We start from the raw sequence: 13,657 nt of genomic DNA, 5'->3' as shown, positions 1-13,657 counted from the left end.
ACACTTGAGAAAGACAGAAAGAATTGATGATTACAAGTTTTCCAAAGTGAAAACTTTAAGATAAAGGGAGGTGAGAGGGAGTCTTCTATTTTCAGCGGGGAGAACTAAGCCTCTGTTTGTACTTACCTTTACACTGCCCCTTCAGTTTCTGGTAGACACGACTTCCACTTTATTAAGTTTGCTCTGCCCAGTGCATACTACTGCTTTAATAGTAGGTAATAGGACAAGAAAAAAAAGTCCAAGAGTCAGGCTAAATGTCAAAGAAGGGTTAGGAAAAAAAGACTGGAATGTTATGAAACTCTTCATTTCAGTAATTTTTCTTTTTGTTTCTTTGAGCTGTAATTTCTAAATCGATATGCTTTAATTTGAATTAAATGGTTGTCATTAAAAACTGTCTTTATCCTGATCTCTTTATTTGCAATTCACATCCCCAGTCTTCCAGTAATCCCTACTCAAAATGTATACGCACTTTATTACGTGTAATCTATAGAAACAAGATCCAAGAGATGCTCTGTGAACATGACTCTAGGGGCAAATAACCTTTAGAAGATCAGTGTGCAATTGCTTTGGAAGAAAAATAACAAAAAAAAAAAGTCAGGGACGCTTGGGTGACTTAGTCAGTTAAGCATCTGCCTCTGACTCAGGTCATGATCCTGGGGTCCCAGGATCAAGTACCTCATCAAGGTCCTTGCTCAGTGGGGATCCTGCTTCTCCCTCTGCCTATCTCTCCCCCTGCTTGTGCTCACTGTCTTTCTCTCTCTGATAAATAAATAAAATCTTTTTTTAAAAAGTTCATATTGAATACGGCCATTAAATAATTTTAATGAGTTGGGTTCTGCTTTTTTTTCCCCCTTCTTCTTCTTCTTCTTCTTCTTTTTTTTTTTTTTTTGTGAAAAGAATAAAATGGAACAGAAAATATCAGGGGGCATAGTACAATTATGGAGTTATACATTGTTCTGTGAAATATGTTTCACATTTATTTTCCTGTGTGGTGTTGGTGTGTATATATAAACTTAATTGTTTACTGGAGTTTTGAAAATAAGTAAATGAAAACCATAGAAATGAGAACAAACAGAGACTATTCAGAGCTTGCTACAGCAAGGACATCAGCCACCATCACTTCCTTTCATAGAAACTCAAAGGCAGTCAGTTGAGTAGGAAATCTTGCAGTGAAAAAAGAAAGAGGGAAGGCAGGAAGGAAAGAAAGATGATTTCCAGTTATGCCCGAATAAGGATTATTGTCATGGGGAGGCTGGAGGTAGGCTAACTAGAAGCAAAACATCTTATCTGATTAGTTTGGGTAGTGTATTGGCTTCCTCTGATTGATCCCGAGTTGGAAGTGGGAGCAAAAGTTAGGGAAATTGGCTATCATTGACCAAATCTGACTGTTCTTAACAGATTGCTAGAGAGGTTATAGTCTGGCTTTTTGGGCCTCTCATCAGATGAGAGCTATTGTCATATATAGAATGGCCATTTTCCATGTGTATATTAGGTCCATCAGTAAAAATAATAAAAGTTTTAAACCCATAATCATCTACTATATACCTCACCTAAAATTCCACAGTGGAAATGAATACATTAAAGGGTTAAAAAAATGCTACATAAATCAATTTAACATTCTCTAGAGTACATTCATATCACAGATTATTTTGACCATCACGTCCTACTTTTATTCCATAATCCCTCTTAATTCATGGAGCTATGTTACTTTGGGAAATTTATTTTTAATTTATTTATATATATATATATATATATATATATATATATATATATATATATATATATATTCAACTTTAGTCTTCCTTCTGTACTTCCCACTTCAAATAAGTTGCAGGTTTTATCATTTGTCTTTTACCAGTATTTATCATCTCTGTTTTGGTTACAAACTATAGAAATGATCCCTGAAAGTATAGTCTTTCTGTTTTGGTTACAATTCGAATATCTTTTATTTTGCTTTTTTTGAATTATTCCAATAGCTAATTTCAGGCTACTTTCTTGAATCTGTTCTTCTCATAGATTCCAGGTTAGTTTTACCTCTGTTGCTTGACTCCAGAATCTTTATAGAATCTTCTATAAGATTCTATAAAGATTCTAGAATTCTCATATAATCAATTCCACTCTGACCAGTTACAAGAAAATGCATACTCTGGCTGTAATTTGCTTTTCCACTCATATCTTATAAAACCTTTTCTTGTTCAAGTTTATACCCCGCAGTCCTTTTGTAATGTATTTTCTGATTTCCATCTATAAAAGTCCTTGGCATTCATTAAGGACCATATAAAACTCAACTTCTGGGTTCTGGGGTGACTCAGATGGTTAAGCATCTGCCTTCAGCTCAAGTCATGATCCCAGCATCCTGGGATCAAGCCCCACATCAGGCTCCTGACTCAGTAGGGAGTCTGCCTCTCCCCTGCTCATTCTCTCTCTCTCGCTCTCTCTTTCTCTATCTCTGTATCTGTCTCAAATAAATAATAAAATGCTTAAAAAATGGTTTAAAATTCAACTTCTTTGAAACAGTCTTCTATGTTCATCTCTACACTTTCCTTCTTTCTATATAGGAAACATAGAAGACTGTTTCCTTCTTCCAAATTTCTAAATTCTAATTTCTGAATCTCTTCCTCTGGCTTTTCTTCCTCTGTATTTCTAAAACACTTTGAAGAGGTGACAGGGTGGCTCAGTCAGTTATGCCTCTGCCTTTAGCTCAGGTCATGATCCCAGAGTTCTGGAATTGAGCCGAATGTCTGGTTCCCTGCTCAGCAGAGTCTGCCCCTTCCCTCAGCTCAGCAGAGTCTGCTTCTCCCTCTGCCCCTTCCCTACCCCACTTTCATGCTTGTTTCTCTCTCTCCAATAAATAAATAAAATCTTCAAAAGAAAATAAAACACCTTGAATAGGTAATACCACATTTTCAGATATTGCCTTGTGTTAAAATTATTTGTATGCATATTATGTAACTAATCATTTTTTGTCCTTACACATACACAAAATCTATACCTTGTTCAACATTTTAAACCTTTATAGCCCAAAATATCATGTCTTGCACATGCTATGATGTTGAATGAATAAACCAAATACCTGACTTTTTTCTAATCTCACGTCTTCACATGTCACAATTAATCCCTCCTTATCTGTGATTTTGCTTTCTGAGCTTTGAGTTACCTGCAGTCATCCTTGGTCTCGAAGCAGATGATTCTCCATCTGACCTATTGTCAGAAGGTACTCTAGCCTCATGCTGTGTCATAATGCCTCACATCGTTTCATCCTGTAGGCACCATGTCATCTCACATTGTCACAAGAAGGGTGAAGGCAAAACAAGAAAATCTTTTGAGAGAGAGATCGTATTTACATAGCTTTTATTACAGTATAATTGTTCTATTTTATTATTATTTTTATTAATCTACTGTGCCAAATTTATTAATTAAATATGTCGTAATTATGTATGCATAGAAAAAATAGTATATATAAGGTTTAGTACTATCTGCAGTTTTAGGCATCCACTGGGGATCTTGGAATGTTTCCCATAGCTAATGGGGAGCTACTGTATATCCCAAATACAACTTAGTATCCTTTTAAAATTGCAAAGCCATTCGCCTTACTATTTGAGAATAGTTAAAATGCAACTAAATTGCAAGAAGTTAGATGATGATTCAAATTTAAACTAAAATGTAGATGATTGATATAGGGTTCTCTCCTGAAAACACTAGAAACAGCTTGGAGCCTGAAAGTTAGACAGAAATAATGGAAAAGTAGTTGTTATAGTAGTTTCAGAGACCAAAACTATATGAAGAAATCAGTTCCAATAATACTACATGTATTGTTGTTTCTATATTTATCACCAGGGCTCCAAAATACCTGATTAAATGTTATGTTTATCTCCTTCAGGAAATGCCTAGTCCAGTACATTTAAGATTCTCCTAATGACTAGTTCAGTGCATATGGGAGCTTGATACCTATTTCTTAGATTGAAAGAAGTTGTGTGGATAGTTCTAGGACTTAGTTCCATAAAGAGCTAATACTGTATCAGCATCATTATTTTTTTTTTGGAGTGCATTTACATTTAATGTTTGACTTATTCTCTGTCATAATATAGGACAAAATAAGTCTCATCTAGCCCAAATCCTTGATATGAAGTATACAACATAAAATTTAAGTGTCTTCAACATACAGTCATACAGACAGCCATGGTCACCAACATCAAGGATACCAAAACAAAAAACAAAATTAAATTAAACAACAAACCCCAGAAACATGCAAGACATTTTATGTGTGAATGAGTGATATTGAAGGCCCCTAGTCTTCAATATAATTGTTTCTGAGTAATAAAAAAAATAATGTTTTTATACCTATCCTCTGTTAGGGACTATGCTATGTATTTTACTTACATTTCTTATCATGACCATATAAATCGATAATTAATACTCTTGTTTTACTCTTGTGAGAAAACTGATCTATTTAGACATATCACAGTAGCTCATCCACCATGCTTCTCTTACTTCTTAAAAAAACGATGGTTTATTTTTATCACATAACAGGAAGTCTAGAGTCAGACAATTGAAGATATTGGTTCAGCAGTTCAACAAGTCAGGGATGATTTCTTTGCAAGTCTCTTGGCCCTCCCTTCATGGCTGCAATATGACTGTGGTAGTTTGAGCTATCACTTTCTATGTTCAAAAGAAAAAGAAAAGGACAGGAATGGATTGCAACATGCAATGTCTTTCCCTTTCTGTAAAAAAGGTTTTGTCATAGTTACTACTATCAGATTCCTTCTTACTTTAAGGTGAACTAAAAAAAAATAATGAATTATAGCAATTTGTAAGAAGGTACATAATGCGAATGTACAACTCATGATTACGACAAAATGAACACCCAGAGCAAGAAAGAGAATATTGCCAGCATTCCAGAGATTCTCCTCTTGCCTTCTTTCAGTAAAAACACTAAGTTGGTTTTTGTAAAAGTTGGGATAATGGTCACTTCTGAGCGAGTGGAAATTGTGGTGATTAGGAGAAAACATGTTATTTTTTTAAAAAAAAGACATATTCTGCTCATTTTTTTGAACTCTGGATTGTCTTAATTTGGTCTTTTGTAACAAATAAGAGTGGTTGATTCTTCTTACTTGCTTTATAAATATAACTCCAAATAATTAGAAGCTTTTTCACCATCCAGTAGATATAGTAAGAGAAATAATGTTTAGAAGTTTTTGATGGCTGCTGTTAGGCTGCTAGCAGTTACGGTTCTTTCAAAAGAAAAATCCATTTACTTTGATTGCTATTATAGTTCAAAAAATATTGATCTACCCCTGCTTGCAAACTCTTTTAAACAGGTAGCTACAGAGATTTAGACAAAAATCTATATTTCACTTTGTTCTTTCATTCAAGGTACTTTAAAGGAAAATATTTAAAGAATAGACGGGTTAAGTGAGGTTGAAGTGAACAATGCTGTGTTGACTCGTTCTCATAAAAAAGAATGCTTCCTGATACTTTCATTTAACTGTTCTATTATTAGACTCTAAGTTCCTAAGGGAATGGGGTCGTGTCTCTTTAATTGACTCTATATCATGTTTAGTTCATTTCATGGATATGAGTATGACTGCTATGTGTGAAGTGTTTGTTGGGTATGCATCGTCAGGATACTTTACCAAAGGCTTGTCTGTGCTTAGAATAAAGTCAGAGATGCTTCTTAGTGCACATGAGCTACCCCGTAGCTTCCAACCTCATGTCTTTCCTCACTCTTCGTTGTACCGTAACCCTAGCCATATGGATCTGCTTGGATTTTTCCAAAAGGATGTCTATCATCCTTTGGTCAAACTCTTCTCCTTGCCTGAAATGTCACAAACTACCACACATGCTACAACACCTCCCTCCACCACACACATCCTTGTAAACCTGCCCAATCTTAGTTTATGTTTCAGTTTTGTGTTTTGTTTAAAGATTTTATTTTTTTTTAAGATTTTATTTTTAATAATCTCTATACCCAAAGTGGAGCTCAAACTCACAATCTCAAGATCAAGAGTTGTAGGCTGTACTGACTGAGCCAGCCAGGCACCCCTTGTGTTTCAGTTTTTAGAATCTTTCCACTCCTAACCAGAATTGTTCATTTTCTTCCCATGCCTCCCATTATATTATTATTAAACAACGTTATTTATCACACTTTTATGTATTCACATACTTGTTTGTTTTTTTCCTGGTGGGCAGTAATAGATGAAGTTTTATTCATCTCTACATCCCAACATTAAGGAGAAAGTATAATTTCAAGACACTCTTCTTGAATGAACATACTAAGAGATGATTGAATGGACAGATGAATGAATGAGTGTGTGAATGAATATCACTGTACCTGAAAAAATGATAATGAATCTATCTATAGTTAGGTGGTTTACTACTTGATAGCATCAACTGATCTGAAATTTCTACAATGAGAATAACCTTGAGCATATTCCTGGGTTTCCTAACCCCAACAGCCTGTCACATTGCCCTTTTCTCATACACACTGTACCTAGTCCCAGGTGGAAAGCAAATGCTGAGGAAGTCCTTTGAAGGACATTAAGAATATAAAGAATGGGTGAGGTTTTAAGAATACTACCTCAGGGGGCACCTGGGTGGCTCAGTGGGTTAAAGCCTCTGCCTTTGGCTCGGGCCATGATCCTAGGGTTCTGGGATCGAGCCCCGCATCGGACTCTCTGCTCAGCGGGGAGCCTGCTTCCTCCTCTCTCTCTGCCTGACTCTCTGCCTGCTTGTGATCTCTCTCTGTCAAATAAATAAATAAAATCTTTAAAAAAAAAGAAAAAAAAAAGGAAAGAAAGAAAGAAAACACTACCTCAGGACAAGTCAGGGAAGTGGAGTCACTTGTCACTTTACATTTCACCTTTAGGCTTAAATCAGAATACATAGGGCATGTACTTAACTTCTCAAATCATCTTGGAGCTTTAAAACATTTACAGTTTGTGGCAAAGCTGTCAACCAGAGCATAGTTTGTTTTCATTCTCTTAAAAAATCTGTGCTAAGAAATTAAAAAATACACACCGGATACACTTATTTGACAGACTGACTCTTACAGACTCTTGTTTGTTTGTTTTAAAGATTTTATTTGTTTATTTGACACCAGAGATTACAAGTAGGCAGAGAGGCAGGTAGAGAGAGAGAGAGGAGGAAGCAGGCTCTCTGACGAGTAGAGAACCCGATGCGGAACTCGATCCCAGGACCCTAAGACCATGACCTGAGCCGAAGGCAGAGGCTTTAACCTACTGAACCACCCAGGCGCCCTTACAGACTGTTTTTTAAGGGCCAAGATTATGACACACACTCCTTTGTGGCTATAGTTCCTAGCACAGTTCTTGGTACACAGTGGATACTTTAGCAAATATTGCACTGAAATGAGTTTGTTATACTTTGAAGTTGGTTAAGACCAGACTTTGGATTTTCTGACCTAAGAGACTATATCAAGAAGTGTGCGTGTGTATCTGTGTGTATGTGTGTATTTAATTGATTCTCACCTTTCCCTATTAAAATGTTTGGACAATAAAATTTATACAATAAGGAACTATTTAGTTAACATTGGTTCTCAGTTTTGGAATCACTACATTGGGGAATATTTTGAACTATTGTGAAATATGTTAATATTGTTAAATATGTTAATACTTAAACACCTACTTTCATATATTATTTCTTTTTAACTAAATCAGAGGATACTTAGTCTTTTCTCTAAAAATAACCTCATTCCATTGGGCCATGTTTTTCATAAAACCCCAGGAAGCCCATTGTCAGAAGAAAGTCTGATAATCACTGGGTTGGAAGAAAATGCCACACAACCCAAGTTCATAGATCCTTCCTTACTGTCTTAGTCCCTTTGCCCTGCTATAATAAAATACCACACTATGTAGTTTGTAAACAAAAGAAATTTATTTCTCACAGTTCTGAAGGGTGAAAGTCCAAGAGCAAGGTACCAGATGTTTGTTTTTGTTTTATTTTGTTTTGTGTTATTTCTGTTTGTTTGCTTGTTTTTAGCATGGGGACCTTTTGTTGAGTTTTCTTTTTCAGTCATAGCTGTCACCTTTTCTCTCTGTCCTCACTGGGACAAGGTATTTCTCTGAAGCTTCTTTCGTAAGAGTACTAATCTCATTCCTCAGGTCTCAGCCCTCTTGACATGATCACCCCCAAAGGTTCCATCTTCGAATACTCATCTTTGAATTTTGAGGAGACACATTCAGACATGACACCTACAAAAGCTGGCAAACGCCTTGTTTGTTTACACATATGTTAACTGTAGTTCCTTGGTATCCTCTCAATTAGAAACATGGGACTGGGGTGCCTGGGTGGCTTAATGGGTTAAAGCCTCTGCCTTCAGCTCAGGTCATGATCCCAGGGTCCTGGGATAGAGCCCCGCATTGGGATCTCTGCTCTGTAGGGAGCCTACTTCCCCCCACCTCCCCCACCCCCCACCTGCCTCTGCCTATTTGTGATCTCTCTGTCTGTCAAATAAATAAATAAAATATTAAAAAAAAAAAAAGGAAACATGTGACTGAGATGATGGAATATAGTTTTATCATAAATATGTCAATGCAACCATAAAAACAGCTCCAAATTAATGATATGCCAAAAAACTTCATATTTAGAAGCAAAGAAAAGCACATTGTTTTTATCACCAATAAAGAGCTCTTAATTCTATGAAATGTGTTAAAGCATTCAGTAACTTTTTAAGGTCACATATGATTAAGAATTGAATAATTTTTTTAAATTCTTCTATTGGTTATATATCAAAAGAATGTATGATTTAACTATTGGCTACAGATATTCTTTTACACTAGCTCTGTTGGAAGAGGTAAACTTTGTCTCAGGGTATATTTACAGCATTCTGAAGTTTGCATATTTATTTTTTATTAAATGGTTTTATCTAATCTGAAGTTTTTTAAATGTCAGGGTTTTCATCATGATTGTAAAGTACACATCTGTTATTGCAAATACATCTTTTATTACTTTACCTGGGAAGTTATAGATTTTATTCTCAAAAATCTTTTGAAGTTGACTATAGTTTCATTTGTCTGAGATGCTTGAAGGTGAGACCGAATTTAACTCACAAGGTCTTTTCTAGCTTCATGATTCCGTATTTCACAACCTTTGTAAGCCCGTTGCTAAGGTAATGAGATTCCCAAGAGGCTTCTTAACATTAAGAATCAGCAAAACTGCAAGTTTTACAGATCACTTTCTTTTAACCTACACAGTTTCTCTGTGAAGTATTTGAATTACAGTGTCAACTGTTGTCAAGTCAGAGATTGATCAATGAGAATTTCTATGTCACTTTGAGGCCAGATGTGAGTCTTTGGCTGGAAATCTGATTGAATTTAAAATTAGAGTTTATTACTTTAGGCATCAAGGATCAAAGTTACTTGGTCACTATAGAAAAGGTGTTGAAAGAGTCCTGTTCTACAAATTTCAGCCACTGCCATTTAAACCTACATTTCCAATTTTGTTCTCAACTCATTGCAAAAGAGCTTTCCATAATGCTCTGCGTCTATTTCCTCTGACCTCCCATCTTCCCTTACTTTAGCACCTCTTCCCCAGCCTCTGATTTCTTTGCCTCCACAGCAGGGAAGAGAAAGAGCAGAACCAGGTGCTACTCTGTGAATGCAAACCTCTGACTGCAAATGAATGTTCACTCTGCTCCTTCCAATTTGAGCTATAAATGACACACAGTGTTTAGGTGACTCCAATGGAGGCAACATTTGTTAAGAAACCCCAACTCCATTTTGTATTCTAGGAGACAAAACACTCTAAGATAATGAAATCACCTATCAGTGGGATGCTAACAATTCTTTTTGTGTTGCATTAAGCAATCAGTGGTAAGCTACACTGTATCGGTCAGAAATATTGCAGGAAACAAATGGCACTTTCACATTTAGTCTATGTATATATGTTGACAGAAATTAAGGAAATTTAGAAGATGTTATACAGTATCTCTGGCTGTTGTCACTACAACAGGGAGCTATGATCATCTTCAGGAATGATAACCACAGCTCTCAGAGGACGGCTATATGAAAAGGAGACCCTGACATAAGCTTGGCTTTCAGTCAAGGGTTACAGCCATTCCATGGTCATCAGGCAGAGAAGTTGAGAGAAAAAATGCCCTCTGGAACTCTCTTCTCAATCTCCTCATCCCATCTCCTGCTAGTGCCACTTGTTTCTTGACTACTCATTGCACACAGAGAAAGTTGGGTAGCACAAGAGCCTCTCTATTATGGGTCCATGTGGGTCAACTCCTACTCCTACACCCAGTGGTAAAAAGCAAGAATAAAAAGATGGTGAATGGTTCTTGAGAGGTAATTAGAAAATATTCAGCACTCATCTTCTACCATTATAAGACAACTATAGAATTTAAATGATCCAAAAGACTTAACAGGAATATGTCATTCTACGGTTTTCTATATATTTAGTTCTCCATAGCTGTAGGAATTTGTGATTGCATATATTGTTTACTAATAGAACCACATGTTTTTGTATGCTCCTCATTGCCTTTCTTCATTCTTTACATATTCCACAACTATTCTTTGAAAATTATGCTGAGAGAGGATATAGTCTGAAGAACACATATTCCATAACAACTAACTGGGTTCAAATCAGGCACTGGGGCACCTGAGTGGGTCAGTCAGTTAAGCCTCTGACTTCAACTCAGGTCATGATCTCAGGGTCCTGGGATCCAGCTGGTAGAAGACTCTACACTCAGCAGGGAGTCTGTTTCTCCCTCTCATTCTGCCCTGCCTCCACTCCTGCTGTCTCTCAGATAAATAAATAAAATCTTAAAAAAAAAAAAAAGAACTTTGCCTGGAATATACATGATATATAAATTATTGTTACCCTCATGTGTATAGATACCTGAAATACAAAGATCACTAAAAGCTCGTGGGAGAAGATAGATAAGTAAATAAATTATAGCAAAATTTATAGGTCAATATAAGTATGCCGTAGAAAGGAAAGGAAAAACTAACTGTGTTTGTAAGCTCAGGGCAGGACTCATGGAAAAAATATAACCTGACCTTGAGAAATACACAGGAATTTCCCCAGGTTATGCATACTAGAAGAATGCCTTCTTTCTAGGCAGAGAAGATAGCATTCCTGAGGTCATGTGGGTGTGAAAGGGAACCGCAGAGACATGACATTTAGGTTGCTTGTAGGAAAAGGATGGAAGACAAGACTGGAGAGACAGGAAAGATTTAGATTACGAGGACCTTCCACTGGAAAGGATTTGAAGAGAACTGAATAATTTTTTAAATTACTCTGGTGCCATGCAGAGGTGAGATTAGTGTGTTAAAGCATTGGAGACATAACCTCTTTTAAAAATAAAATGTTGCTTTCTTTTCCAATACAGGAATCAAGCTAATTCATCTATTTTCCCCAGTTTTTCAGTGTCTGGCCCACGTTATCCTCTGCATCCTTTTTCTCAAGCAGCATGGAACAGTGGAAAAGAGTGTGCTTACTAGAGTCATACAGATGTTGAATCTCATTTAAGCTCTTTCTGTGTATATGAGCTTGGTCAACCTCTCAGAACCTTGTTTTTTCATCTGTTAAGCTGGAGTAATATGCCTTTTTCTCAGTGTTTCATAAGAAATGCATGACTTAAAACAGTTAAAGTATTTAGCAACCCTCTTGTCAAATAATAGTCACTCAATAATTGGAGCTAATATCCTATCTTCCTGGAAACCACATCTGTGTTTATACAACCATTAGCTAGCCCAGTCCCTTACCTAGTCCATTCACTGGTTGCCAGTGATAAGTCACAGGTCCTAGCTTTTTTTTCCTAGAAAACAGAGGCTGAGGCATAGCTTATGGATTAATACTTTATGGGGGAAGAAAGAGAATGCAATTCCAAAACAGCAAAGATGAGGGATGAAAGAAATATAACAAGGAAGTGGAGGAATCAAATATGGGGTTATATACTACTGGCTGTTACTGAGATGGTCACAGCCTCACAAGAAACACAGCTACGTGTTTGGTCATTTGGGCCATGTGGGCCAGTTGTGTTTTGGTGCCATCTTTCTGGGGAGAGGGAGGTAAGCAATGAATCCACTGGTCTCCTTCCCATTTCCTGCCTCTTGTTGGTCAAAGTTCATCCCTCAGGCGTTAAGTTCTCCACAATTCCAGGTGGCACTGAAAACCCTTAAGAAAGCTGTTGGGAAAATTAAGCCTTTGGCAATCCAATTGGATCAAATCTTGGTACGTCTATAGCTTTTGCTGCAATGAACAAGCTAAAGTAGAGTGTGTTGATTGTTGTTCCATGCCCCAAACATATATGGGCTTGAGGCAACTGGTAGTGTTAGGATAGCTGCTGTGAGAAGTGGCCATGTCCATTATGCCACATTCCATTTGTTAAAAGCTAGTCATTAATGCTGTCCAATAATCAAAGAGAGGAGAATGTGCTTGTACCTTTGGATAGGAGAAGCATCAAAGAATTTGAAGACATGTTTTAAAACCACCACAGAACCATTTGAAGGTAAGATGCAAACATAATGCCTTATCACTCCCAAATACTTTGAGTTTTATAAAAACAACAACTCTGTCCCACAAAACCACAAAAAAACCATCCAGGTTGGAAAGTTGACCTTGATACAACACTATCAAATAATTCATGGATGTCATTCAAATCTTACTAATGATCCAAAAAATGTCTCTTTTCCCTTCCTTGTTCAGGAGTCAACTCACAAAACTATTGCATTTATTTGTCATGTCTTTTTGTTATAAATAACATGTCCTTCAATCTGAGTCCAGGCAGCCTTTCCTCCTATCCAGACTTAGCCCATGCATTCTTAACAGGAATACCACAGAAATGATTCTGCGTCTTAGTGCATCACATCAGGAAGTAAACAATTTCCACATTTCCCGCACTGTTTATATGAACTGTGATCACCTAGTAAAATTAGTGTCTTCTGGTTTTTCCATGGTAACATTGCCATTTTCACCTTTGTGACTGATACATGCTTCAAAGAGAGGTAACCCAAGACTACACTATTATCTTGTTTTTTTATCGAACATTCACCCAGAATCCAAAATCACTAACATGGCTACTAAATATTGATCTATTTTTATTAATTCTACATTTTTTAAATTGCCATTCTACATGCAGAGTTTTCTCTCTCTCTCTCTCTCTCTCAGTCTCTCTCTCTCTATATATATATATATAGTTTTATCTATATATATATATAGCTTTATCTATATCTATCTATCTATACACATTTTCATCTCTATCTAACCTGTATATATCCATATTTTAAATGCAAATTCACACAACTCCTCCACTCCAATTTCCCCTCAGCATTCTTTGAAATTTTCTCTTTTTCTTCATCTCCTTTTTGATAATAAAAATTCTGGTTATCTTTATCCTCAAATTTATGCTTTTCACTATCCACTCATATATACTCGATCTCCCAAACTTACTGGCTGCCTTCTTGGCCTTACCTTTACTTGTTTGGCCCCCACCCACATCACCTAGTTGATCTCACCACCCTTCAATGCTTAGTGCCATCTTCACTGCCTTTGCTGTAGGCTGAATATTTGTGTCTCCTGAAATTTGTACATTGAAATCTAATGGCCAGTGTAATGGACTTGGAGATGGGGCCTTTGGGAGATGATTAGGTTATCAGAGTGGAATCCCAGTGAATGGGATTAGTGCACCAGA

At 36.6% G+C, this 13,657-nt stretch overlaps 1 protein-coding gene and 1 pseudogene across 5 annotated transcripts in view; one reads left to right on the top strand and one right to left on the bottom strand.

Moving 5' to 3' along the window:
* Window positions 1-13,657, top strand: part of CSMD3 (CUB and Sushi multiple domains 3) — a 1,246,643-nt gene that overhangs the window by 783,722 nt on the left and 449,264 nt on the right. The gene's annotated exons all lie outside the window — the stretch shown is intronic.
* Window positions 1,820-1,917, bottom strand: LOC116575633 (annotated as a pseudogene).

The sequence above is a fragment of the Mustela erminea genome, chromosome 16 (assembly GCF_009829155.1).
Source record: "Mustela erminea isolate mMusErm1 chromosome 16, mMusErm1.Pri, whole genome shotgun sequence".
NCBI classification, from domain to species: domain Eukaryota; kingdom Metazoa; phylum Chordata; class Mammalia; order Carnivora; family Mustelidae; genus Mustela; species Mustela erminea.
This window is presented reverse-complemented; position numbering and strand designations above follow the sequence as displayed.